Raw genomic sequence first — 27277 nt, forward strand, 5'->3', positions numbered from 1 at the left:
GACAGCTCCCTCCCTCCTGCCTTTCGGGGATGTTCTGGCCCAGATTCAGTGCCCCAGCCCCACGCCGGAGCCCATCCATCCCAGCCCAGCCCTGGGTTTGGGGCAGTGCAGGTTTGGCAGTCTGGTGCCCCTCGTCCTGCCCGTCAGCAGGACGTCCCCGCAGCACCCGCAGGAGGCTCCAGCCGTGCGAGGTGGGAGGTTTTCCCTTCCCCTAGGTGTCCCCAGGGCTGTGGCTCAGCACCTTCACTCTGGGGGACCCCATCACTGCCCCTCAGTCCGGAGCTGGTTCGGGGTGCAGCAAGGAGCTGGGCAGCACAGCTGGCTCCAGCCATAGCACGAAATCAGGAGCCAGAGAGGAGAAATCATTCGACGTGAGGGCCCTGACATAAACTTGATGGCTGAATCCACTTCAGACAGCGTGATAAATGGGCTGGCTAACGATTCCTGCTGGGGTACGGCCAGCGCTGGCACGTGATGGATGCCGGCAGCGGGGAGCTCTGGGCGCCCTGCGAAAGCGCAGCGCCAGGTGATGATCCCCAAGCCAGGAGTCAATTTTCCTTAACCTCGGCTAATGCAGCTTTCTTGCCTCCTTGATTAGCAGGAGGATGGAAGTGTAATGAGCTCTCCCGCTGGTGCCAGCTCGGGGAAGGAGGTCCCTTCCCTGCCCACCCCGTGGGGTCCCCCTGACACCGCGCAGCGCAGCCCCGGCTCGCTCTGCCTCCTCGGGGAGGTTTTTGCCACCCACGTCTCCCTGCCCTCTCCCCAGCCATTTCTGAGGAAACCAAAGCCCCGCTGCCCCCAGCAGCGCTTCCCCAGCTGCATTTCCAGCGCTGTGCCCCCCGTTATGTGCCCTGCAGTCCTGGGGATGCGCTGGGGCAGCGTGGCATCCCCCGGGCTCGGCTTTGGGACCGTGGGCTTAATTCCAAGCACACCGGTGCGGTGAGCAAGAGCTGCTTTTTCTGCGCTTTTACCATAATTAGGGACTTTGCTAGAGGTCTGTGCTGTGAAGCAGAGTCTGGGTGTGACCCCAAGCCTGGGGGCTCTGCCCCTGCCTTGGTGTGGGTTGGGGCATTTTGGCAGCACCCCGATGGCCCCGCGCCTCGCCGAGGGGGCTGCATCAGCGGGGGGTGATGTCAGCTCCTGCTCCCAACATCCAGGGAAAATTAGGGCAGCTGCAGCCTCCTGGGGCTGGCGAGGGAAAAAACAACCCTCTGCAGAGGGAGCTGGGGTCTTTCAGGGATGCCTTTCAGCTCGTCTCCCCGATCATGTGCACGCAGCTCCGCTGCCACGCAGCCGTTTCCAAAGATGCCAGAAAAACAAACAAACAAAAAAAACACAACGTGGCTGTATGTGGCAGCATCATGTGGCTACAGAAAACACACTCATCTCAATCATAAAGAAGAGTTAATTACATCTCCCCGCTCTCCCCATGCATTGAAGCAATTATAAACAGAACGAATCATTGCGCGAGTGCTGATAACCGTCCTCCTGCCCCCTCCCCGCTGCATGGCAGGGCACTACAAGCACGCTGGTGCTCGAAGCAGCTCACAAAAAGCAAGTTCAGCTCTCTTGGAAGATGGGGACACCCGGGGCGCCCCTAGCAGATCGTGGGGACACGAGGCAAAGTGCAGAGAAAGCCCCCCGGGTGCAAAGCTGGATGGGGCGCACGCGCTGCGACTGGCAGCCCTCCCGCGGGCGCACGCAGGGGCCTTTTGCAGCTGTGCAGATGGAATTTGGAGAGGGAATTTGGGGGCTGCACGACGGAGCTGGCAGCGTGCACCCCAAAAATCAGCCTGGCCGAGCAGACGGCGGGGATGCGCTCTCGGAGAGGGCTGGAGGCAGCATCAAGGTCACTGCTGCCACGCTGCCTGCTGAGCTGCTCCCGTCCCAGCCCCGGCGATGAAAAATTAATGAATTCCTTCCCCTTCCATCCACAGAAGCTCTGCCAGCTGCCATTTTCCCCGCGTCTCCGGCTCGTCAGATGTTTCCTTTGGAGCCGAGGGAGAAATGATTAAAAGATGGGCGAGGTGGGGAGGGGGGCAGCTGCCACCCCCGGTGCTGAGCCCTGGTGCCGCTGCTCCAACGGGGTGCAGAGCTGGGGAAAGGGCCCCGTGCGGTGGCTGCAGGTGGCTCCTTGGCCAAACCAGCTCAGTTTTGGGATGGTTCCCAACGCCAGCGATGCCGCTCGGAGCCTGGGGTCTGCTTTGTTTCGTGGTTTGTTTTTTTTTTTTTTTTGTGTTAAAGCAACAGGAGGCTGCGGGTCGGGAGCTGGGGAGGCAGGGCGTGAGGGTAGCTAATCACGCACCGCCTGATTAATGCCTTCCCCTGGCTGCCTTCATTATTGTGATTACACTCTGGCGGTAGCGTAGCAACAGCTAATTGTTGGTTGGATGCAACGAGCATAATTCCCCGTATTAAAATTTTATTAAGACGTAATTGCATTCGTCTTGCAGCACTGGATGCTTCAAAGGCGCCGGGGCGCAGCAGCGGCGCTCCTCGCCTCTGTGCTGCCCCTTCGGAGCCTGGAGGACGTGGGGCTGGGGGGGGCACCGGGATTTGGGGGCAAAAACTCGTGGGGAGGAAGGATTAGGGCTGTGGGTCCAATCCCCCGTGGCTGTTTTGCATTTATTTGCCCGGGCGAGCTCCTCGTGGGGAGATCACAGCTTGGGGGCGGCACGGAGAACTTCTGGTGCCAAACCTCCAGTACGAATCCTGGCACTTTGAGGGATAAAAATGGGATTTTGGGGAGGGGGTGAAGCGCTGTGATACCTCAGCAGGCAGCTGCCGTCAGCACAACCTGTTGGAAAAGGAACCACAGCAGGAGCTGGCGGCCACCAAAAGCCCTTCGCAGCCGGGGCCGTGCCCCCGCTCCTCGAAACCCAGGGAGGGAAACCTTAAAGGAACTGTGTTTATTAACAGCGCGATCACATTTGGCATATTCCATCACTAAGTGGCCCTGGTACGTAGATATTATTCACTTAAGTAATCAATCACTGCCAACAAATTACAGGATACAGGGAATGAAATTAGCAAAATGAACTATGGATGTAAAATTCATTTGAAATTCAATTTAGGAGCAACATTAGCTTTCAATTAGTCTGCCCAACTGTTTGAGCATCATTTTGTCTATCAGATTTTTATATAAATGTAATTAACCTTTGCTGTTAAATTGTTGTTGATTTCATTGATATAATTATTATGCGGCTCCCAATATTTTGCTCGGCTGACATCTCGTTAGCTGCTGGCTTCCAATTAGGGCCAGTGGTGATTTCTGGGACCACACGTGGGGCGATGGTGCTCGAAACCATTTTGGTGGCTGTGGTTTCGGTGGTGCTGGTGGTGTTTTTGGTGTTGTTTCTTTTGGTGGTGGCTCTGGTGGTGTGGGAGCATTTCTTTTTCTTGCTGTCTCTCTCCATTTCCAGCCCCCCAGCCAGCTGGCAGCGAGCCCTCAGCACTCTGCCCCTCAGCACCGTGGTTAGAGCAGGACATTTTGGGCTTTTCTCTCTCCCACCTTCCCCTTTTTTGCTGATACAAAACCCGATTTCTCCTTGATGGGCAGCATGGCATGGTGAGACCCTGGCGTGAGCGCCCGTCCCAGCCTGGCCCGCGTGTCCTCACTCGGAATCAAACCAAATTCTTATTTTTTTTCTTGTTCTTATTTTGTTATTTATTTATTTATGTTAAACCAAGTTGTCTTCTTGTTCGTGGAACCCGCTGTCACTGGGATGTAGGCCTGTCCCTCGCTATGGGGGACACCAATAATGACCTCCCGTGCGCAGCAGTGACGCTGCCTCCCCTTCCCTTCTGCCCACACCCCAAAACCCCCAAACCAAAATGCTGCCCCGCTTGGGGGACGGCGGGAGGCTATAGGTTTGCACCCAAATGAGTTAATTAAGGAGCAATAACACCCCACAGGCTCATTATAAGCACTCACTGCCCCCCAAAGCAAAGGCAGGGGGCACGGCGCGGTGCGAGGAGGATGAGGAGGGACGGGCTGCGGCTCCCCAGAGAAACAGCACCACCAGTCCTCCATCCCCTCAGGTTATTTTTAAAAATTTTTCCCCCTTCGGCCCTATGGATTTTTGCCTGGCTGTCGGCCAGCCGCGTACCTGCTGCATTCGCCTAATTCTGCCCCCGTTGGAGCCGGGGGAAATTTTTTCCATTGACGTCAGCGGGAGCAGGATTGATCTCCGCGCCCGCACCGTTTGTTCCCGGGGTTTTAAGAATTCATTTCCTTCCTCCATCGCCGAAGACAGATAGCAGCTGAGGAGGGAGAGGAGTCCTCTAATAAGCACATATTAATACATGAATCATCTGCTTAGGGCCCGGGCCGGGGGAAGGCTGAGCGGGGCCGGGTGCTGGGCTGGCTGAAATAAAGGATTTCTCGGCAGCTAGTCGGGAACACGATGGTAATTGCAATGTAAATTTTTACCCTGGCATCAGGACCTCATCTTTTAAGCTCTATTTAAATGCATTATGCTACGGGGCCTCTGCCTAAACCCTTTATCTGGTAGTGGAGCGAGAGCATCCCCGGTATTTCTTTACAGCGCTCTTTGAGGACGCTGTTTAGTTTCAGGTGGGCTGCTGACACGGCCCTTAAACAAGCAAGAGGAGTTCCTGGAAGAAAAGGAGAGTGAAAAACCACGTTTCCATCCCAAATCACGCAGGGGAAGCTCAGGGGGTGCTCGGCGTGGTGCCTCGCCGCGCTCCCTCCTCGCGCTGCCCTGCCCTAAGCAGAGCCACCCCGACCCCTCTGTGGGTCCGAGGATCCCAAAAGTGGCATTTCTGCAAGGGATGAGCATCTGCCCCATGCTCAGGGGATGACATCAAAACGATCCTGTGGGGTTTTGTGCCGGTCCCTGGTAGCACGGGGCTGCTGCTGCTGCTGTTGGGTGAAGGGCCCTCAGGGCCGCAGGGGCTTCTTCCACCACAGCAGCTCCATAAAATGTATTTGGAGTGAAAGCCACAGCGAGATCCGGGCTCGTTTGTGATGGAAAATCTGTGGCAGCACCACGCTGAGAGGGAACGGGTGGCACAAGCCCCTCCGCACGCAGAGAGGAGAGGGGAAAAGCGATCCCCTTCCATTACCCAAGTGTCTCGCCCTGTTGTTTTTCATTTCCTAGCGTGTGACAAACAAGGCTAACGAATCAAGCAGCCGAAGGAGGTGTTCGTGTCGCCATGGAGATGATTTTTGGGCCAGCCATGGTGCGGGGGGTCCTGCCTGAGGCCGCCAGCATCACAGCACTTGCGGGGTCCCCATGAGTGTGCCATGCAGCAGGAGCTCAGCACCCCCAGCTGCACTTTTTCCTACAATTTTTTTTTTTTTTTTTAAACAAGTTTTTGCTTGTTTGTGTGCTGCTGGTGAGGGGCTTGGTCCTGAAGGGGGGATGCATGCGGTGCGGTGCTGCTGGGGCTCTGCTTGTGCTACAGAAGGCAAGGCCAAGGGAAATGCATTGCAACCACGGGGAAGGTCTCATGGCAGTGCTGAGTTTTCTTCTGTAAATACCTTCCTGGGTGTGAGTGGTGAGGATGGTGCTCTCATTAGGACACCTGCTGGGTTAATTAACCCAGTTAATTTGCAATCAGGGGAAGGGCCAGTTTGTTTCACCAACCCATAGCTCAGTTTGCAGGGCCCTATGGGACCGTGCACGAGCTGGGCTGGTGGGGTCGGTCCCAGTGCGTGGCCCCGTGCTGCCAGCACGCCCAGTGCCACCAGTGCTCCCAGTGCCACCAGTGCCGGGCTGCCGGTGGCTCCAGCCCTGGGGCATCACAGCCCCGTGCTGCTTGATTTGGAGCTTGAGGTTGTACTTGGAGGAAGTTGGCAATACACAAGGAGGGTTTTGCAAGGTGCAGGCTTGGGCAAGAGGTCAGAGCTTTGCAGAATGCCCCAGAAAGGTGCAAATCGGTGTAATAAAAATTAAAAAAAAAGCCAAAATCCAGCAAAATGCTGTCTGATGGGGCTGTGGGCGTGATGCTGGAGGGGTTCATGTGCTCAGCCCGCAGAGCTGAGCCCGGGGCCTCGCCCCCCTGCCCGGGCCGAGGCAGGACACGGACCCCCGGGACCCCCCGGGACCCCCCGGACCCCTCCCGGGACCCTTCCAGGTTCGCTCCGGCAGCGCAGGGGTTAACCCCACCGCGCCCCTCGTTCTCCCGCGCCCGCGCCGCCACGTGCGCGCTGCGGGGCGGGGGCGTGGCCGCGCGCAGCCAATCCGCGGCGCCCACCCCCCTCCAAACCCCGCCCCCTTCCCCTGGCCCCCGCCGCGCTCTCCCATTGGCTGGCTGCGAGCCCCGCCCCTTCCTACCGCTCTCGCGGGAAGCGTGGGCGGGGCCGCTCCCCCACCCCACCCCCTCCCACCCCCGCCCCGGCGCAGGTAGCGCCGCGACCGGAAGGGCCGCGCGCTCCTATTGGCCGGCGGGCTCTCAACGCCCCGCCCACTGCGCTCCGATTGGCTGAGAGGAGGCGGGGCGCTGCTCCACTCCCTCCGTGCGGCCCCGCCTGCCCCGGCGCTGGGGTTCCGCCCGCCGGCAGGGCCCGCGGCCGCAGGTAGGGACCGGGACCGGGCTGGGGGGGGGGGAGCGGCGGGAACCGGGACCGGAACCGGGACCGGAACCGGAACCGGGGCGGCCCCGCGGGGTCAGCGGAGGCTCGGGAGCCGCCTGCCGGTGGCCGCTGAGCACCGGGGGGGGCGCCCGGGGCTGGGGCTGCCCCCGAGAGGGAGCCTCGGGGGGGCCCCGGGTACGGGGAGGGCACCGGGAGGGGCTGGGGGGGGGCAGCGGGGGGTGTTCGGGCTCGGGGAGGGGCTGGAGGGGGCGTGGGGGGCCTGGGGGAGGTGGAGGGGGGCGTGGGGTGGGGGTGGAGGGGGAGATCTGGGGGGTTTGGGGGGCTTTGGGGGGCTTTGGGGGATTTTGGGGGGCTTCTGGGGCTTTTTAGGGCGTTGGGGGTCTTTTGAGGGGCTTCTGGGGGTTTTGTGGGCTTTTGGGAGCTTCTGGGGCTTTTTGTGGCATTTGGGGGGGCTTTTGGGGTATTTGGGGGCTTTCTTGGGGTTTTGGGGGCTTTTGGGGGCTTTTTGAGGTTTTGTGGTCTTCTGGGGCTTTTGGGGGCGTTGAGGGTCTTTTGGGGGGCTTCTGGGCGTTTTGGGGGCTTTGGAGGGCTTTTTGAGTTTTTTGGGGGCTTCAGGGGCCTTTTGGGGGTTTTGGGGCTTTTGGGGCCTTTTTGGGGCTTCTGGGGCTCTTGGGGTCCTAAGGGTCCTGAGCCCCTGTGCCCCCAGCGGCCCCTGGTGCAGGGCAGCACCCAGGTGACAGGACCGCCCGTGCCAGCCCCTCCTGCCCCGCGCTGCCCTCGGACCCGGCGCCCACAGGGTTCCTGCAGGCCCCGTGCACGAGGCCCTGCGAGATCCCCCCTAACGGAGGGGATTTGGGGCACCTGGTTGTACGGCGAAGTCCCGAAAACCCCAATAAACGTGCTTAGGATGTGTGTGGGCACAGACCCGAGCGTCCTGGGGTCATTTGGTTTCTGTGGGCTCTGAGGACGCGGGGCAGTGCTGCTGTGATGCGAAGTTTTAGCTGATTTATTCCACCTTTTAGCCCAATTTTAACATTGCCAAGGCAAATGGCTGGGAGCTGCCCAGGCAGGGCAGGAGGGAAATCTCTTTTCTATGCATCCTCGTGGTGCCTGCTGGCTTCAGGCACCAAGAAGCATCGTTTGGGGTGGTGTTGGAAGGAATTGGGGCGTTTGGCTCGTTCCTTTAGGTGCAGGGCTTGCGGGTAGCTGATGGTGCCCCTGCTTGGAGCCTTTGTAGGTGTTAAAAAATGAGAAGCGGAGCCCTTGTCCCCAAAACGAGCCGGGACTCCCGCAGCTGCTCCGTGCCCCTGCTTTTCGGGTGCATGGAGGAGGTCTCGGCACCACAGCTGTCCGAATCCTGTGGCAGCAGACTTTGTGGCAGGCATTTGGACCAAAATATTCAGGTGAGAAGGACGAATCCTAAATTGACAGGGCTGATTTTGCCACCCTCACCAGAGCTGGCTGCCCCAGCCGGCGGGGTGCTGTGACAGCACAGGAAATTTTGGATAAAAATTTTGGATAAAAAAACTCGGATAAAGGAAATTTCAGCACTCGGGGGAGTTCCTGAACCCCCCCGCAGGTAATACCGGCGGTGCCTGCCAGCGATTTGGGTTTTTCTTTTTCCACCTTCTCAGTGGAAGCGTGCCCGGAGGAGGCCGCCCGCCTTTGTGTCGCGCCGCCTTGTTGCCCAGCTGAAAATTAGGAGGGCCCTGAGCTGATTAGCGGCTGGCTGCCGGCCCGGAGAGAGGGAAAGCTGGGCCTGGCAGCGGCTGACAGTAATTTTCTGTAAGACAAGTGTCCTCGGCTCCTTCGTGGCCCGGCTGCCTCCTGATCAGCACCGCCCCGGCCGTGAGGCTGTGGCGGGAGGAGAGCCGGGCACCAGCTCGTGCATGTGCGGAGGTAAACAAGGGGTTTGGGGCGGTTACTTTGGGGAAATGGACCCAATTTTTCCACGTTTAGTGTGAATATTCCACGGGAGCAGCTGTGGGTGCTGGTGGTACCGTTGGAATATCAGCAGGGGCTGGGCAAAGCGATTTGCTCGGAGCTGGAGCTGCTCTTCAGGGTGGTTTTTGGCCGTCGGTGGTTTTCTGAGCTCTCCTCCTGAAAAATAATAATAATAATAATAATAATAATAATAATGACGACGAGCTGGATTTCACTGAAGTTAGGTCTACGTAGCTCTCTCTCTGAACATTTAATTGAGCTGGAAGATTAAAAGGCAGCTGCCGGTGGCGTGTCTCGGGCTGGTCGCTTTGCTGCCTGGCCGTGTGTTAACGAAGCGCCTTTCATGTCCGAAGCAGCCAGAGCTTCGAGCTCTCATTTCTGCTGCTTTCCACAGCAAGTTGACTCATCGCTTCTCGTGCTGCAGACCCAAAATGCCGGCAGATGTTCCCCTTTTTGTAACATTAGGATCTTGTGATTTTTTTTATTTTTTTTTTCCTCCTCCAACACCAAAACCCAAAATGCATTTGGGAGGCTCTCAGCCCTGCTGACTGATGGATCCCCCAGGTGCCTGCCACGTGTCCGGGTCCTTCCTCGCCTCCCAGCCCAGCCCTGTGGTGGCTGATGTTTAACCAGCTCCTCTGGACGGCCCAAAATTGCTTCCTGGCTGCGTTTTAGATGGTAAATATTGAGCCTGAGCCATGGGAGATAAAATGCACGGTAAGGAGAGCCTGCAGAAGAAGGCTCGCTGCTGAGGCCAGAGGAAACGAGCTTTTAATTAGCGTCTTATCTCAATTATGGCACCTTTTCTTTTTCCCTTGCTTACGTTGCTTGTGTCATGGGAGCTGGAGGTCGGCTCCTGAAGGGGCTTTGCTCAAGCTTGGTGTTCGCCGTCCTGCTTCATGCCTTGAAAAAATGAAGGCTGTTACAGGGAATTGTGGCTGTTTTGTATTTTTTTTTTTTTTCCCCTTGCAGGGTGCAAGGGAAACAACTAAGCTCTCCCATCAGCAGATCTGGTGGGAGAGTCCCTGAACGGTTCCAGTGCAGGAAATGTGGCTGCTGTGTGCTTTTTTGTCGTCTTAATGGCATTAAGGTACGCAGGAAATTCCACAAAGCCTCGAAACAAAAGGATGGATTTAGCAGAACCTCTTGGAGCTGTTTGGGGGTGAAAAACCAGGAGTTGGACTCCTGACTTGCACTCCTCGATGGCCTTGGAGATACCGAAGGGCAGCTTCACCTTTGGTAAGAGCGAGGGGAGGCTGCACAGGCAGCTTCGTTCCTCTCCATTTTCTGTGTTCAAAGGGAAACCATTTCCCAGGTTTTTCCTGGGCGTGCTTTTCCCAAAGTCGTGGTTTTGGTCTTTTCCTTCTTCTCCTGCCCCCGGGTGGGTGGGGATCCTCAGAGGAGCCCCGAAGCCCTCCTGCCCTGGGGTGCTGCGAGCAGAAGCCCCATCAGATGGTTTCCATCAGTCGAAATAGCCAAGTGTAAGCCAAACCTTCAGCCCTGCTTCGTTAACAGCACGCTAACGAGGTCACAGCCTGCAATAATGCCTAGGTCAGGGTCTGGCACCCAGCTCCTGTTGGGGCAGACCCGAAGGCTCCCGGCCGGGTTCCCCAACCCAACCCCGAGGCCACTGCCTGCAGTTCTCAAATTCTCTTGGGATTTCCCTTTTTTAAAGATGAAGCAGAGCTGTTTGATGTAACCTTCACGTGAGATTTGATTTTTTACCTTTTGGCATTCCTCTTTCTCTGTTACGCTTGGAGCCAGTTGCCGTCAACGGGCAGAGCCCGGTTAATGAGCTGCCAGGGACGTGTCTAATTGCAGAGCACTCAACGACCTCAGAGATGTCTACGTCTGAACGAGCAATTCTCACAGCAACGCTCTGACAGCAGGATTGAGCTAAACCCAGATTTTAGCTTGTGGTTTGAATGGAAGAATCACAGAATCAGAGAATTGTAGGGGCTGGAAGGGATCTCCAGAGATCATCGGGTCCAAGGGGTCTGTAGTTTTGTTTTTTTTTTTTTGCCTCCGTCAATTTGATTTACATTCCTGCGTTTTGGGAGGCAGAAAAAAAAATACATCTTTAGCATACATTGTTAAAAACGTCAGCTTTGCTTTTTGGGAAGTTGACAAATAAACCAGCTTGAAGTCAGAGCTCAAGCTGTCCCGTTAAAAGGTGCGTGAGGATGAAGCTGCGTACAGAAGGCTGCGTGTTATGTTGTCTTAAAGGATTTTTTTTTTTTTTTAAGTTCTTGCAAAAAAAAAAGAAAAGTGTTAACTGTTGTGTGAATCTGGAGGACGGATGGGCTCCTGCCATCCCTGCTGTTTGATGAAGGCTTCCTTCAAAAACCCTAAGAAGCTTTGCTCTCCTCGCGGGGCTCTCGGATGTCTCCTAATGAGAAACGTCAACAAGTGAGCTCGGGGCATCTTCTGCTGCAGAAAGGGAGACCTAATTCTGTGTTTTTTTGTTTTTCTATACCGTTTCTTCGTGTTTCTGAGGACCCAAACCAGGTGGTGTGCTTCACACTGCAGGGCTGGTGGCTCTGCAGGTGAAGGTGGTGAGGGACGAGGCGTCTGGGGAAGAAGAGGGAGGCCAGCATCATTCCTGTGGTTGTGGGTTTTTTTAATCCATTTTTAAGTCGAGCTGTGCACCTCTCTTCCACCCTGTTCCTGTGATGGGTTTTGAGTGTTTCTATTTTTTTTTTTTCCCCATGGAGCTGCCACACAGGAGGTGAATTTAGACAAAATCTTGGTTGCTCGCCAGCCCCAGAACTTAGGTGTCGGAGCCGTGCCTGCTCCCCCCCCGACAGCCAAGTTCCTCCTGGTATTAGGGGCTCCTTGCTCTGCTTTGCCTGCAGTCGCTGTTCTTCCAGACAAATCTGAATTTCCGAGGAAGAGAAACTGCAAAAAACCTGTCAGCGAAGCTCGTCGCTTTTGGGTGGGTGGCAGGAAGAGCTCCGTCGTGCTCTGCCATATGTTGCTGCTAACTTCAGGCTGCTTTTAGGATTACAGAGCGGTAATCCCCGTGGCCTGGCATGACCGAGACCCCAAGAGGACAGCGTGGGGGTGGTGTGGGTATATGGGACACCCCTTAATGTCCTCAGCCCTGAGGATGCTGCTGGGGCTGCCCCACGGCTGGAGCTCACCCCAATTCTCCTGGGGCTGTGCTCCATCATCTCCTGCAAGTTTTTGGCTTTTAGGTTGTGCCCAGGACCCCTCTGCAGGCAGGGAGCTCCCCGCACATCCCACCGGACCACGGGCACCATAACCCACAGCAGGGCACGCGGCGAGCCCTGGGTGGCCGAGGAGGGCAGGTCAGGCACTTCTAAGCACTGCAGGTAATTTATAAATTAATTTATAAACCCGTTACGTGGAGGAGGAGAGGGAGATCCCCATGCCAGCAGCAGCACGCTGGAGCTTCGCAGTAAACAAAGCCTTTTGCAGGGAAGATCTGGGAGTAAGTAGAAAGGATTATTTTTAAGCTCCAAGCTTTGCATGTCTGGAGATTTTTATATATTTTTTTTTTTTCTTTAACATTAAATAGGTTTAGAACAGAAAATCTTGCTGGGTACGTAATGCTTCCCAAGGCCTTGGCAGATGGGTAGCTGTGTTTCCAAACATCAAACGTTTCAGCTGTTTAATGCCTGTTTTTTAAGCATGAACAGCGCGCTCGGAGAATGTTCATATTAAAGCCTGCTGAGAATGAGGCTTTTAAAAGAGGCCTTTTTAATATTTTATCATGCGAAGTGACGAATTGACGGAAAACAAAGCGAGGCTCGGGCTCCTTTTGCCCAGCGTTGCGCTGGGTTGTGCGCAAAGCGCCCCGCGCGCACCCGTGTGCCACCTCGAGTGTCAGAGCTGGAACATTTGGTGCTGGGAACAGGATCGCAGCCTGGCTGGGAGGTGAGAAGCAGCAGGATTTTGTGCTGAATTCAGATGCTCCCTTCGCTAGCTGTGGGTTGTTTCCAGCAGGTGCCCCCACGGAGGGATGCTGCCTGCGGTGTGTTAGGGCTCCGGGCAGGAGGGGACGGATCCCTCTTGGTGTAACGTGGGGAACAGTGGCCACAAGGCACGTCTGGTTCTTAAACTCGTCTTTAAACTGTGTCTAGAAGTAAATATTTCGTGACTGGTATTGTAGGGAAGCCTTATGGATACAGGAGGTGATTTGCTCTGAGATTTTTGAGGCAGGTGAGGCTCGGAGCCGAGAACCAAACAGCAGCAGCGAGCGTGGTCTGGTAGCCAAAGGGTTCTGCAGAGCCCCGAGTTTTCTTCGAAAGCCAGCTCTTGGCATCACCGTTCGGCAACAGCGTGCTTGGGATACGTGGGCTGTAAAATTTATAGAGTAATAGATATGCAAATGTGCTGCCACGACTCTGAGGGCTGCGTAGTAATGCAGGATTGTGACATGTTTGTAGCTGTTTGCAAAAATTGGCTTTCTTGCAAGAGTGAGATTTAGCCGGTTCTCCTTTTAAAAAACAGAATTCTCGATCTCTTACCTAAATACTTTTTTTTTTTCTTCTTTTTTATGGTATTGGTGGCTTGGGAAAATGCAAGCTGAAAGCAGCGTTTGGGGTTAGCTCGCAGGTCACTCGCAGCAGCGGCGCTTCCCGAAGGCTGCTGCAGGTTTTGAGAAGGCCCGAGGTGGTGCTGCACTCCTCTGACACTTCATTGCTTCGTCTCCTGCCCTGAGTGCTTATAAAAGGTCAGACGTCGGGCTGAGCAGTGCCTGGAAGCCCCAGGTGTCCGAGTCCTGCTCCGGGTGTTTGCTGGGGCATGGCCCGGGGATGGCAGGGATCTTTGAACACCGGGATCTTGACCTTATGGACTCCGAGCCGAGCTCTGTGACCTTGCCTTAAATCCCACGTAACAGTTGTTAAACCTCTGTCAAAGAAAGAAATCCTATCAGCAGTGTCCCCCCCCTTTTTTTTTTACACATGTAAATATTTGCGTTTTCCCTGACACGGGTTACGGGGCTTGCAGTTTACACACGGTACAAAATACTTGGGGTGAAATCCCAGGCACACAGCTCGCTGAATTTGTTTGGAGGCTGTAACGCTGAGCTTGATCCTTGTGGGGACTCCTGCTTTAAAACGAGCACCTGTGGTAAACACCCTCCGGTACAAAGTTTTGAAAGAAAAAATATTGAGCAGTGAAACTTCTGTTTCTCCAAGCAGCTACGATTGAAGCTGCTCCTGCTGGTTTCAGTCCTTTTTTTTTTTTTTTAATTTGTTTTTTTTTTGTTTGTTTTCCATGAGTGTAGATGGAGGAGGTTATCCTGCTGAGGGGTGATGGGTGGTGTTTTAATACATGGGGCTGGTACTGAGTCCTGCCTGCGTGCCGGGGAGCCTGGGGTTTTGGGGCTGTGCTTGCTCTCCACTTCTCTGTAAGATGCGAGCTTTCTTTGCAAAATGTTGCAGTGTTTTAAAAAAATACGTATATATTTATATATATAGTGTGTATATATAGGTGTGTGCGTGTGTATATGTATAAATATATAAATTTATAGATATAAAATGTCACTTGGTGGGACTTCGGGCACTGCTGTCCTCCCGTTCTGGGTGCTGCGGCTCCCCCCGGGTCCTCTCCCTGCCTCCGAGTGCCCTCTGCTGGAGCTCGCTCCCCTCTCTGCAGTGCCAGGTTTGTCCCCGGGCTGCAGGGGATCTGGTGAGGTTTGGTGCAACTTGTGCATGTCATAAAATAGCCCTGGGGGGCCGAGTGCGGGTTAGGAGACCGGCAGTCTCCTGCTGGTGGTGATGGTTTCTCCTGGGGCTCGCTGTAAAACGTCTCGTCCTGCTGTTCAGGATTTAATGCTGCAGGCCTGGCGTTTGCCTGGGTGGAGGACGAGGGTCTGTACCGAGCTCCAGGCATGGTGGTGAGCCTGTGGGGTACAGGGGAGGGATGCCACGAAACCTGCATGGCTTTGAGCCCCAAAGGTCCCCTCTGCTTGCCAAACCGAGCTCGTTTCGCTGGCTTAGTGGGGACCTGTCTCCAAAATCGCTTAGTTTGACCCCATTTCTTGTGACCCTATCGAGTGCCTGTGACCCTGCCGAGTGCCTGCCCTGTTGGACAGGAGCACCCCAAAACGAGTGCCCTGTTTTTGCTCTAAATCTCTTTCTTGTGCTGCGTCTGATGGGGAGTAAATGCTGGGGCCGGACACCAGCACCCCGCAGCGAGCGCTTTGATGGGTCGCATGCATCAGGAATTCCGTGTCTGCCCTGAATATTTCCTCAATATTAACCCCGTCATCAGGCCGAGCAGCTAATTAGGTGCTGTCGCTGCACCCACCCCATTTAAATTGAAAAGCAATTCGTGAAGGACGGGCCGTGCTCCTCTCTCCCTCCTGCCCCAAGCCGCCGAGGAGCGGGGCAGTGCCTGTGCCAGCACCCGGTGCTGGGTTGGTGTGGGACTGGGATTTTCGTGGTATTTAGTGGTGTTTTAGAGGGGCTTTGTGGCTCTGGGTGGGCTCAGGGATAGCTCCGTTATGTATAGAGAGCCAGGAGTGCACAAATGGCCCCTTTGGTGCACATCTTGGGCCTTTAGTTAAACATCTCAGCTGTGCCAATTGCTCCTTAAATGTTGTGGTGGGACACAGGGCGATGGGTTTGTAGGGGCAGAACCTTCCAAACGGGTATGATATGGGTAGAAAGGTAACTCACCATGCTGCAGCCCTCCCTGCTCCCACCTGGCTCGCTTTGTGCCGTGGCACGGTTCTGCTCGAGCAAAGCTGGGCAGCTCCCGTGTGGTTTGGGTCAAAGAAAAGGAATCTATGCAAGGGAGCTGTGAGAAACGGGCAAAAATGGGCAAAAAATGAGGGATGCAGGGAAGAACCAGCCCCCTTAGGAGGGGATTTTGGGGAGTGCTGGGTCCTGTCCCCTTGGAGAGGTGGCATCTGCCTGCCCCAGCCTCAGCGCGGAGTCTCCTGGCCAGCCCTGTCGCTGCTTGCTCCTGGTAAAAACTTTGTTTTTTTTCCTCCTCTGGGAGTTTTTCCCGTGTTAGGGGGATGCACAGCCTGGGAGGTCTCGCCTCGCTTCTCGAAGGCGCTGCGGCGAGCGATGAAATAATAAAAAATAAAGCTCCTGGGGAGGCCGAGGGGAGGCTTTCTGGCGTGGAAGTGCTGGGTGCTGTTTAAAAATAGATGCTGGGTGCGGAGTGCTGCTCGCCTGCTGTAACCTGGCTGCAGGGAAAACGCACGTGGTGCTTTGCCTTTGTTTGCTGCAATTTGTAAATAAGTGCCAGGAAAATGAGGATTTGGTGGGAAAGATGTTTTCAAGGCCACGTATGTATTTTTTTTTTTTTTTTTTTTTTCCTAAGGAGAATCGTGGCAGACAAGCTGACAATTTAATGGTGCGTGATGCACTAATAAAAATGTCTGTGTGGCTGCCTTTAATCCTCTAAAGGAGAGAAAAGAAACAGCAGTTATCAGCATTCAAAAGGCAAGATGCAGGCTGAAATGTATGCAAAGCCTTGGAGAGGGGCTGGAGAAATGTACTGACTGTGTTGCAGAAAGCTTCTGACAGGCACATCGCATCTTTGAGAGTAAGATTTGAATTATTAGAGCTGCCTTTGTTTATTAAATTGAGCCTCCAGCGAGAGGATTATAGGGAGAAATACCGAGCCGGCTCGAGTTGCGTTGGCATAAATTTTAATGGGTGATAAAATTTACCTCGTTGAGCTAATTCGGTGAGAAAATTCAAAGAGATTTTAGGGAAAATAATCCAGGTGTGCATTAGGTACCTAGAAAAAGAAAAAAAGGGACTTGAAATGCAGGAATAAGCCTCCTTTTGTGGAATCCAGTGGGCTTTTAGCGGAGGGTAATCCTTTTAAGACAAGACTACTTCAAGGCGAGCTCCAACAGAAGAGGTTTTGTTTAATTTGAAATTGGGAATGCAAGGGAAGGAGGCAGGAGGGCTAATAAGAGCGTCATTATACGTGCTGCTGCCAAGTTGAGGAAGGGCAGAGACCATTAAAATGCCATTTCAGGAGTTAATTACACGGTGGGTCAAGTTGCTGCTGGCGGCCCGAGTTGTGGAGGACGTTGCCTCCGTGCGCCTAAATCCTATCTCAAGAAACTTCGGGATCCGAAACGCCCTCAGAAAGCTGCCAGCCTCCCTTGGCTTTGATCAGGAAATGTGCAAAAGCAATAAGGGAGGTGGAAAAACCCAGGCGAAGGTTTTGGGGCCGGCACGCGTGCCATAAATAAAGCTGGAATTTGGTTAGTTAAACCTCGTCTGGAGCTCGCTTAATAATTCCTGAGCCTCTGCTACCGCTCCGACGTCGCCGGCTGTAATTTGTTTCAAGGTTAGGCTCTGCCTTGGTGCTTTATGAGCTTTCCAGTTTATGTTCTTCCACTCGTGCAGCTCCTCAAGTGGAACTACATCATGGGGCAGCTAAAAGGGAGCTCCTCGAAACGCGGGCGCTGCACTGGGATTCTTCGGGAGCGTCTCAGCTGCAAGCTCTGCATGAGGCAGATGCGGGGATTTGCTCGTCAATTGGTGGGATTGTGGTGGGGAGAGCAGATTAGGCTCCTTCGCCGCTGATGTGCTGCCTGGAGGAAGTGACATTTATGCTCTTGATCCTTCAGTGATTCTGCATGTCAAGAGCTGAGCCTTGAAATTCGTCAGCAGTGCTGTCTTACGAGCAGACAGGACTGAGTAAGAGGATTTCTACAGATAGAGGGGAAGGAAGCCAACTCCAGTGGCTGCTGCGGATCCTGAAGTACTCCAATTATTATTTTTTTTTATTATTTTTTCCTCTCCACATCTCCCCTGTAGGAAATCGGAGAGGGAAATCTCGCTGGGTCGCCCGCCGATGCATTTCTGAAGCTGAAACCCCCGAGCCCCGTTAGAATTCGGAGACCTCCCTTTGCTTAAGGTAAGCACGGAGCAGATCCCCTGCCTCGATCACCGAACTGGGGCTGAATTTGGGGGGGCTGCGACGGGCTGGAGCTGCCCAAATAACGCTCATCCAGCTGCCAGCTGCGTTTCCAGGAGGTGCCAGCTGGAAAATCTCCTCTGCGGGGGCTTTTATCAGCCCCTCGTGGCCGGTAAGTGAGCTTGGGGTGAAAGATGCCTGGCTCGGGGGGCCGTGGGGAGCCGTGGTTTTGTTGCCAGGGGATGTGCCAGCGTGTGCAGGTAGCGCCAGGAGATCCTTCCAGGGGAAGATTTATTCTGGAAGAGGCAGTGCGTGAGAGCAGGTCTGTGTGCTGATAGCCTGGCTGCTCGGTTTTGCGTGAGAAAGCTGGTAATTGTTAATTAGGGTGCCGTGCAATTAGCTGCGCCGTGATCACCGGGTCTGTGGCGCGGGGGAGGCAGGGGTTTATCCTGTTGTGCCACGTGTGGGGAGGATTTAGGATGCCGGATAAAACACCGGCGTTAAACTGGAGCGTGGCTCTCCCCGACGCTCTGATTTTCCAGAAGCAAAAGTTTTTTCTCCTCTTGGTAAATGCAGTGATTTATTTCTCCTTGGTCTTCGACAGTTTCTCTGCTAGCCGTGGCTGCGCGCGGGTTTGGGAAATCTGATTGCCAAAGAGAGGAGCCCAAACTGGAGGAGGCTCAGAAAGCTTCCCAGGGCTTCCAGCATGCCTCCTGTGTCACAGCTGAAAGATAAAAGCCCCCTCAGAGCTGCTACACCAGAAAAGGGGGTTTCAAAGCATTTCAAGATGATTAAAGGAAACTTTAAACTTCTGCCTGCTAATTAATACATGCTGCTCTCGTGTGCTTAACCGGCGCTGGGTGAGTTCTGCTTTTCCGAGCCTTGCAGCTGGGTTCAGCCTGGGCTGTGCTCCCCGGGATCCTGCTGGGGTTTGAGCCTGGGGGGGGGGCACCCAGCCCATGCTGGTGTATGGGATCATCTGTCCTTTGGGGTGCGTGGTGCAGCGGGACGGTCTCGAGCCTGGAGTGCTTTAAATTCTCCCCTTGCTCCTAAACGAGCGGAAAGGAGCGTTTAGCAATGCAAATAGTCTGAAGCAGCAAATGAATTTCAGCCGGGCAGACAGGCTTGTGTGGAAATTAAGGCGGTGTTTGGGGGGAAAAAAAAAAAAAAAAGCATCCATTTTGTGTTACTGTGCTGTGCTTCTGTCTCTGTGCAGCTGGAGTGGAAAACAAACGCGCCGAGTCCCTTGCGGAGGCTTTATCGGTTGCTCAGAGCCTTCCCCCCCTTCCGTCAGCTCGTGAATTCTGCAAGTCTGCTCCTGAATTGTTTGACTTGTCAAACTCATCATCCTGCCCAGACTTTGTCAGGCTTAACTGATCGTAGAGTATGCTTTTTATTAACATCCAGGCAATAGAAGCTGAGCGAGTACTCCCATTGAGTTGGGGAGTGAAGTTTTGCTGCCAGGTTTTAAATATATGTTCTCTTAAACTTGCTTGGCAATCTGCTTATGTGAGCATCATGAGTCTTTATATTTGAGATGTGCCTTTTTTTTTAGGATGAAAGTAGTCGAGGATCTGAATTGCGAGGGATAGATGAAATTAAGCAGCAGAAGCAGTGATGGCAATCTACAAAGCTTTAATGTGTTAATGCAGCCTCGGCATTATACATATTTAGAAGCAGGCTAGATTGAATCCTGGAGAAAACACCGAGGTATTCAGAGCCTCCCGTCTTGATCATGTTTTCCTGTAAGTGATGGATGCTATGAAACAGTGTTTTGAAGGAGATGCTAAAAATTATTTTGCTGCTGCTGGAACCGTATCGCATATTAATTGCCCCCAAGTTCATCTTTTATTTTTAGAAAAATACTGGGGAGGGCGGGGGATACAGGAATGATGTTTGTAAGATCTCCTAGCCCCATGTAGACCTTATTTTGCTGTCATGAATTATTTAGTGTTTCAAGTCTGCCGTAGTGCTGTATTTAATATGTTTTAAATGACATTGAATCAGTTAATACGATGGAGGAGAAGATCTGGGCGGACTGATAATTAATCTGCCAGGGGGAACAGCAGAAGAGAAGCTGTTGACATAGACTGAACAGTTTATTTTATACAAACAAGGAGCATTTTAGCATCCACTAAAAGGATATTTTGATCGACCCGGCCGGAGCAGCTTCGTGGAGCCGGCGGCTCCGCTCCGGCACGGTGCCGTGACCCTGGCTGGAGCCTCTGGATGCACAGCAATAGAAAGTAATAATTTATAGGCCCTCAGTGGGGTTGTAAGTGAATAAAGAGTGAATGCATTGAATTTCTGGATGAAAAAAGAGTCCGTAGCATCCAGAAGAAAATAGCTCAGTATTGTAGACCTATTAATTATGTTCCAGTATCGAGCAGCTGTTGGACAGGAGCACCGGGAGGAAATTCTGTTCCTGGCAGTCAGGCGCGTGGATGCACGTGGGCACAACTTGGAAAGGAAACTTTTTACAATGCTGGTGGAAGTGCAGGTTCTGCCTGCACCTTTGCTCCTCTCCTCCTCTACCAGAGGCACCTGGGGCAGGAATCACAGAAGCACAAAGCTGGAAGGGACCCACCAGGATCACCGAGTCCGACTCCTGGCTCCGCACCGGACCACCCAAAAATGAAACCGTGTGTCTGAGAGCGTTGTGCAAATGCTCCTTGAGCTCCAGCAGCTCGGTGCTGTGCCTCTGGGTGCAAACCTTTCCTGCCTCGGAGCAGCTCCAGGTAAAACGTGTCCTTCCAAATGCAGCAAGGACTTCCTAGATGACTTCTGCAGGCAGATGCCTTTCACTGAAGTCTTTTCTTCTTGGTGGCCTCAGTTAATGTTTCCAGAGCTAGCTGTTAGATCGGCTTTTTCTGTAGTAGCTCTGTGATGGTCTCGTGCTCTGCTTGCGCTTCGGTGGCAACTGCTTGGCTGTAGAAATCAGGATGAAGTCCTCCAGGTTTGTTTGATTTATCACACATTTTAAATACCTGTATGTCTGTAGCACACCTGCTGAAGCTTAAAACCAGCTCAGTGAGACAGCGATGGCCTTTAGGTTATGGAGGAGATTTTGGCTTTCGTTTATTACTTCTGCCTTGTGTTAATTCCTGCCCCAGGAAGGATTTTCTTGTAAATTCAGTATTTCTCTTACGAATTCTCTATTGTGCTTTTATCTTGTTAGCTTGGCCCATAGGATAATACACATCTGATGGACAGTGGTGTGATGTCAGGCACTCGGTGGCCTTTCCCTGCCCAGGTGGGCACGGTTACACGCTGCACCTCGAGTATTCTTTATACCTGGCCATCAGAAAAAGTTCTGCCACTGCAGTCAACACTGCCAAGAGTAAAGTTGATTTTTTTAAATTTCTTTTTGGAGAAACGCAGCTGGCAGAAGAGGTAAAACCCCTCAGTAGCTCAGTGCCACTAATTGCTGCCACTGTGAAACCTGCAGTAAAACCTTTGGGCTGCCTGGTGCTCCGGGTTCATCAGCCCGTGGGCACCTCTGAGGCATCTCGCAGCTCCGTGAGCAGCATTTCTGTGGCAAGGGTTAGGTGTAACGGAACAAAAGGAGCTACGTGGAATAGCAAAAGGGGAAAATAAGTTTCATTTGTGTGCAGTGACCATCCTATCGGGGCCGATTCCCTGCTGCTCCCCTCCGGCAGCACCCAAGGGTGAGCGAGCAGTGCTTTTGTGCCCGGGACTTTTGGGCGCCTTCGCCTGGCTGTGAGGACCTTGGCACGTCCCCGGGTGCTGGTAACGGGGAAGGAGGGAGCTCATCCATCTGTCTGCTGGCCAAGTGCACATTAAAGTCGACAGGAGCGGCGGCCTGGCTTCCTGGCACTCCGAGGAAATCCTCTTGACGGAGGGTATCTCAGCAATTCGTTGCGTTCGGAGGTTTCCATTAGTGCCAACTAATTACACGGGCCGCGTTGGGTTGGAGTCGCAATTACATTGACCGATGTACAATAATTAGCTTCGATACATGTTTCCGTGTGTAGGAGACGTTTAATTGCTCGCTGGTTTTTGACGAAGATACTGCTGTTGTCTGTAATTGGGTTTTCCCATTTCTGCCAGTGCCCGTCTGGAGCTAGCAGCAGCTCCAGCAGGAAGACGCGGCCACCGCCGACTGCCTCAAGTCAGGGACATGGCATCAGCGTGCTGGCAGCTTTGCCGATGGCATTCAGTACATCTCATGAGCAAACACTTTGTCTTTGTGTCCATCTAACAGCGTTAGGCCTTGAGCAGGTTTCCTGTAACGCGGCACTAGCTCCAGCCAAAACTGAAGTGGTTTCAGCTCAAACCCGTTGCTCTGTGGCTCTGCTGCTTGGTTTTTATGTGGGCAGCCCCACGACACGTCTCCATATTAACAGATTTGGTCTGGATTCCCGTGTTTTGCACAGCCGGTGTGCCCTCTGCCTCGTGCCGTGCCCGCGATGCCGCAGGGTGAGCAGCGGTGGCAGCTTTTGTGCCTTGCTCGAAGTCTTCCAGGCTCTGACCTTTCCAAAAAATCATCCTTGGTCCTAGGAAAGAGTCAACTCAAACCTGCTCCTTCCATTCCTAGTAAATGCTTATAACACTCCCGTGCACGTCTGTATGCGCGGATTAGCGAGAGCTTATTGTTTTGCTTAAAATGTTTACTTTGAGAATTCCTTTTATTGAAATTTTTAGTAAAGCCGCTCGCACGCAAACGCGCTGAATGGCTTCAGCTCGTCTGTATGCAGCCTGTTCCCGCAGTGCATATCGCTGAATGCGTTCAGCATAAAAAGTATAATCAGCGGAACTATTGTTCAGGTCTAATTGCGAGCTGGATCGTTGCACGTTTGCAGATTTTTTTGGCAACGCCGTCGCCAGTTGCTCATTAAGAGAACACTTGTGCGAAGATTGTGCTGGCGGTGCTACATTTGTCAATGGCAATCTAGCATTAATAGTACAAACTTTTAAAAATAACCCATGCGACAATAAATCCCCGACAAATAGCAAATACATACTAAGTAAGTGTTGTAAAGTTTCAGACAATGCTGTGAAGTGCTCTGCTAATAAACCATTTTTACAGTGGTGTGCTGGGCTGTGTTCGTGGGGTGATTTAACAGCCTTCATCTCCACAGCTCTCTTGCCTGCAGCAATGTTATACGGTCAGGATTAACGATTAGGTGTAGCATCGTTGTCAGTCTCAGCACATTTTTCTTAATTTATTTTCATTGGATTAATGGCCTTGTTGTGGGATAGGCATAACTTGTCTATAAAGCAATCATTGTATTTGCGTACAGATGGATAAAGCTCCCCTCCCTCTGTGGCCGTTCTCCTTGCAGCTCCACGTGTCCAGTGTTACCACCTCGCACCTTGGCTAGCAGGGAACTGGGATAAACTGGTGTTAGGTGCGCTGGATTCCACTTTGTCCATCTTCCCAAGCACCGATGTCTTCTGTTTTTTGGTAAGAGCAAGGCTTTGAGGCCAGCTCGGACTGTTTCTAAATACTCTCCTCTAGTTCTCCTCATTTTGGAGCTCAGTTCAACGTCTGAACCACAAAGACATTCACAAAAGCTCTAGGAGAGAACCTGTTGAGTGAATTTCCATTAAATGGAGATTTCCTGAAACTTCCTGAATGCAGGTTTACCTAAAGTAAGCAGTTATACTTGTATTTTTGTTAAGGATACTTTTATTTTGGTAATCGTTCTTCCTTCAAAGAGGCAGAGCTGTTCAAATCTCCAAACACTTGGCAATCTGTCTGCTGACTACCTGCAGAATAGGACTTGCAGGCTGTGTTTCTGTAACTTGTGGTGTTCCAGGAGGCAGCTAACAGTGCTAGTTGTTGCTGTGTGGTTCAAGGGTTGACATCTTTCCTCAAATCCGTGCAGCGAAAACATATTTGTGCTAAAATAAGAATTGGCAATAAGGGTGGGGTTTGTGTTTAGATGTGCAGTTCAGGAATTCCTGCTGCAAAATGTGCTCCCTGCTCCAACAGTAAGAGGTCTTCTGTGGAATCTAAAATCAAAGTATTTCAGATCAGAAGGCTTAATTCAGATTAAGGTTTAATTTCTGTCATTGTCTCTTCCTCCCTGCTTCCTCCCTTGTGACCTTCGTTTTTCGTGGTGTAGAGCAGACTGGGTAGAGAGGAGAAAAGGTGAGGAAAGAGCTCGTGGCATGACCCATTGCTTGTGCCTTTGTTTCGGGTATGTTCTGCTCAGCTTAAGCACTTGTTTTAACTTGTGGTTTTGCTGTGGGAGTGAATGAGAGAGTCACTGGGAGGCTGCAGAGAATATCCTCTGCGTGGGTTTTAGTTTCTGCCCCAGGGTCCTGGACAGCACTTCTTGCCATTGGAAAATGTGTGTTTTTTGGAAAAAGAAAGCATTGCTGTAGTCGTATCTAATTTGCTGCAAGTTGTACTTGAAAGGTCAAGTGTGCTGGTCTGTAGCTAAGCACGTGAGTGTCCTTGGGACTGGGTTCATTTTCGGAATGACCGAGAAAGGCTTCAGGGTTTGTGGTTTCTTGCGTGTATATTTTTGCATATGCTGATTGCTTTGGAGACACTTTGAACTGAAGGAATTCTGAATTACATTGGACTTTCTTAATTTCTAAGCTTTTTCTTAAAGCTTCTTTAAGCTTGCTTTGCTTCTCCCCAAAATAGCAAACCTGATTGCATCCTTCCTGTTTATTCCTTCTTTCTTTGAAACCTTCCTCGCTGTTAAAGCTGCGGTAGCAATGCTGCCTACCTTTGCGGGGGAGAGGAAGAATTGCTCTTGTTGATGTTTCACAGCAGTTTATTTAAAATAGAAAAAATCACCTCCCACGTCTGCAGAGCTGAAGTTGCTTTGGAAAAAACAAAAAACAGGTAAACCACAAAACAATTTCTTCTAGCAACAGGAACAAATGCACAGAGTGGTGATGACTTAACCTGTTTTGGAAGAGAGAATACTTTTCTACCAGTTGTGACTCATTGTCCAAACGCACCGTGTGTTTATACAAATGCGTATTCATACATCATTTATTGACACGTAGCTGGTGCATGGTCTGCGAGGCTCAGTCTGAGTCATGATCAAACAGCACGCATCTACTGCAAGCCTTACCTTTCACCCGAGGCACTGGGGAGGCAGATGGAATTGGGGCCTTTTTGGAGAACAGCTGAATATGAGAAGTGCCTTTTTCTGGCTTGTCATGTTAATAATTATTTTTTCTTGAATGAACTACCATAAAATGTGACTGTGCTACAGGCTTGTAAGCATGTGCAATCCAGCAGTGAAACTGCATTGCTGCTGGTATCTGTAGCAAAACTCCCATGGGTTAATTTGTGTAAAATAAGACACGAGAAGAGAGGAGGAGGGAAAAAAAGAAAAGTGGGGTGGGGAGGAGGTGCAGTGAGAAGTCAGGAACTGCCTGTGCGAGGCTGAAGATGTGCATGCTGGCAGCCTGGGGTGCTCTGCTCCCATCACCGCGTCTCGCTGGCATCCCACTGAATTTGGATTCACTCGAACAGCAAGTTGCAGGCCAATGTGGAATCCATGGTAAATGGAGCTGAAGAGTCAGAGGTTTAAAAAAAAAAAATGCATGCTGATTTCCTTGAGGGTTTGTTCTGTAACACAGCTCTTAAACTTAGCTGCCTGCTTGCCTGGGAGAAAGGAGAGCGCGTCGCTCGGGGCCGAGCTGCTCCCAGGGAAGTGGTGTTCTTGGCTGGCAGAGCCGGTCATTTTCTCTTCTACTCCACCTTTTAAAAATAATGGATTCTAAAAAGCAGAGGAGATCGATGCCAGGTTCCAAGGCCTGCAGTGACTTTTGTGCCAGGTGCTAATAGCGGTGTGGCTGCAAGGGTTTGGATGAGCACAATCGTAAGGCAGAAGCATTACGTGCAAGTGGGTCTGACAGCCAGGTCGTGGGTTCAGCTGGTCTGGGATACTCAAGTTTTTTGGGAGGAGAGTTAAGAGAATTTGCTGACAGCAGCCACTCGTGTGTTAAAATAGTTCAAAACCACAGTCAGTGCTGCAGGTATGGAACAACACCGTGGCTCCGGCAGCCCCGTCCCACTCCTCTGTGTGAAAATCCGGCCGGGAGCATCACCAGAGGGCCTGCAGCTCAAGTTAATCCCATCAGACTACGAGCCCAGAGAGGAAATGGAAACCATCTTGTGTAGCCTCAGACAGAAATCAGTCTGTGCTCGTTAGGGTCAAGGTTATTCCCTTTCCAATAATTTCCCTTGAGACACATGAAGTCCCTGTTTTGCCAGTGTCTCTTGCTTAATGATGCAGCTAGACACGAGGGTCCGCTCCAGGGTTTTTTCATGGGACTGATCCCAAGCAGCAAATCGGGAAGATTTTGTTGTCAAGAGCAGTAGGTTTGGGCTGCACCCTGGTGTGCAGGGTGCTTGCTCACTAGAGTTCAAAGAAATTTGAGTGCAACCTCTTAAATACCGAGTGTCTTGTTACGAGATTTTTAACTTGGTGTATCACAACAGGAAGAGCAGCTAAAATCTATTTTGAGAAGCGGAGCCAAAGGTCTTTGGAGGCTCCCTCTGGATTAGCATTGACCATAAATACAAATTTGGAGCCGAGCATTGTCTCTTTGTAAACCCTCTCCTCTCTTGAATATAAGAAATTGCAGTCGGGGTGCCTTTGGTCCCCTGATTACTGAGGTGGAAGCAGGGAGGAACCTTGGTCATGGAGGCTGATGGATAACAAGCCTTGTAAACAGAACTGCTGTGTACAGCCAGGATACCTATGTAAGTTTATAATTTCTGGGGTTTAAGAGCAGTTTTTATTGGGATGACTCAGCTGGTCCAGCACGCAGTATGGAGAGCAGTGGGGCAAGGGAGGGACCGTGGGGATGCTCCCGATCCCAAAGGGCAGGCTGGGGCCGTGCGTGCAGGCCGGGAGCTGCTCTCCCAGGTCACTTTGTCAAAAGCCTTCTCCTTCCATGTGAGAATTGTGCAGGCTGTGTCCTCTGGTGGCAGTGGTGACGGCTTGGACTGACTTCACCAGCCTGCGAGAAATCCTTCAGCGTGTGGAGGACCCCTCATGGAGGTCCTTTGGTGGATATTTTTGGTGTGCCAGGGCATCCGGGTGAAGTCAATTTTCCCTTTTTGGGAGGCTAAGACTTGCACTGTTTTCAGGATTGAGCTAAAACCTGTTGGCGAGGTACAGAGAGTTGCTCTAGGGACATGGTGGCACTTGGGAACAGATTGCTCAGGCTGCCCTTTTACCTTTCTGCTTGTGACTCTTCCCTGTTGGCTCTGTGAGCTGATTTCCTTCTGGGTGGGAGCATCCCATCTGTGAAGTGCTTTAGGGCACGCTTCTGCTGCTTGCTGGATTTTACTTTTTTTTCTTTTTTTTCTTTTTTTTTTTTTTTTTGCCAGAGTACAAAAAGCAACTTTACAAGCTCCTATTTGAAGCTGTTAGACAAACTGAATAGAGCCATTAGTGTAACATCTACCCTCCATTAGCTAAATGTTTCTAAATGTTGTAGGGCACGGTGAAATATTAATATTTTTTTTCTTACTTCAGTCCAATTATTACCACTTTATTAGGGAATGACACTGGGAAAAGGGAGTTTCTGTAGGGGAGGCATGGACACGTTGCTATGCCGCCTCTCCTAAGGACAAACCACTTACACTTGCTGAAGTCCCATTAGACGGGGATGAAATTAAATCAACTGCTCCAGGAAATGAGACAAACGTTCCATTAAAAAAAAAAAAAAAAAGCCGTCCAACTGTAACAACTGGTTTTGATCTCCACGCAGTGAAGCAGAGAGGGCTTGCAGAGACGTCGGGTGGAGGAGACCTGGCCTTGAAGGGGCTCTTGCAGACAGCTTGGTCCCACTTCTGTCCCCTTACTTGTGCTCTAGTATTCAAACTTGCCTCATGAAAGGACTCTTGCCCCTCTTCTGCCCCAAAATTTCCATTCCCAGCAAGTATTTGGTGGC

The 27277-nt window shown here is 52.2% G+C and overlaps 1 protein-coding gene across 3 annotated transcripts in view; it reads left to right on the forward strand.

Annotated features, from left to right (window-relative positions):
• Positions 1-6529: 6529 nt before the first annotated feature.
• Positions 6530-27277, forward strand: part of GLCE (glucuronic acid epimerase) — a 44031-nt gene continuing 23283 nt past the window's right edge. For 2 of the 3 annotated variants that reach the window (XR_014618746.1, XM_084293211.1), the window contains exons 1-2: positions 6530-6544; positions 17275-17374. The gene's annotated coding sequence lies outside the window, so the exon portion shown is untranslated. Of the gene's footprint in view, positions 6545-15947; positions 16040-17274; positions 17375-27277 lie in introns of those variants that run through there. The other variant, XM_084293212.1, reaches the window with a different exon arrangement.

Source organism: Netta rufina, assembly GCF_964035555.1.
Source record: "Netta rufina genome assembly, chromosome: 11".
Taxonomy (NCBI): Eukaryota; Metazoa; Chordata; class Aves; order Anseriformes; family Anatidae; genus Netta; species Netta rufina.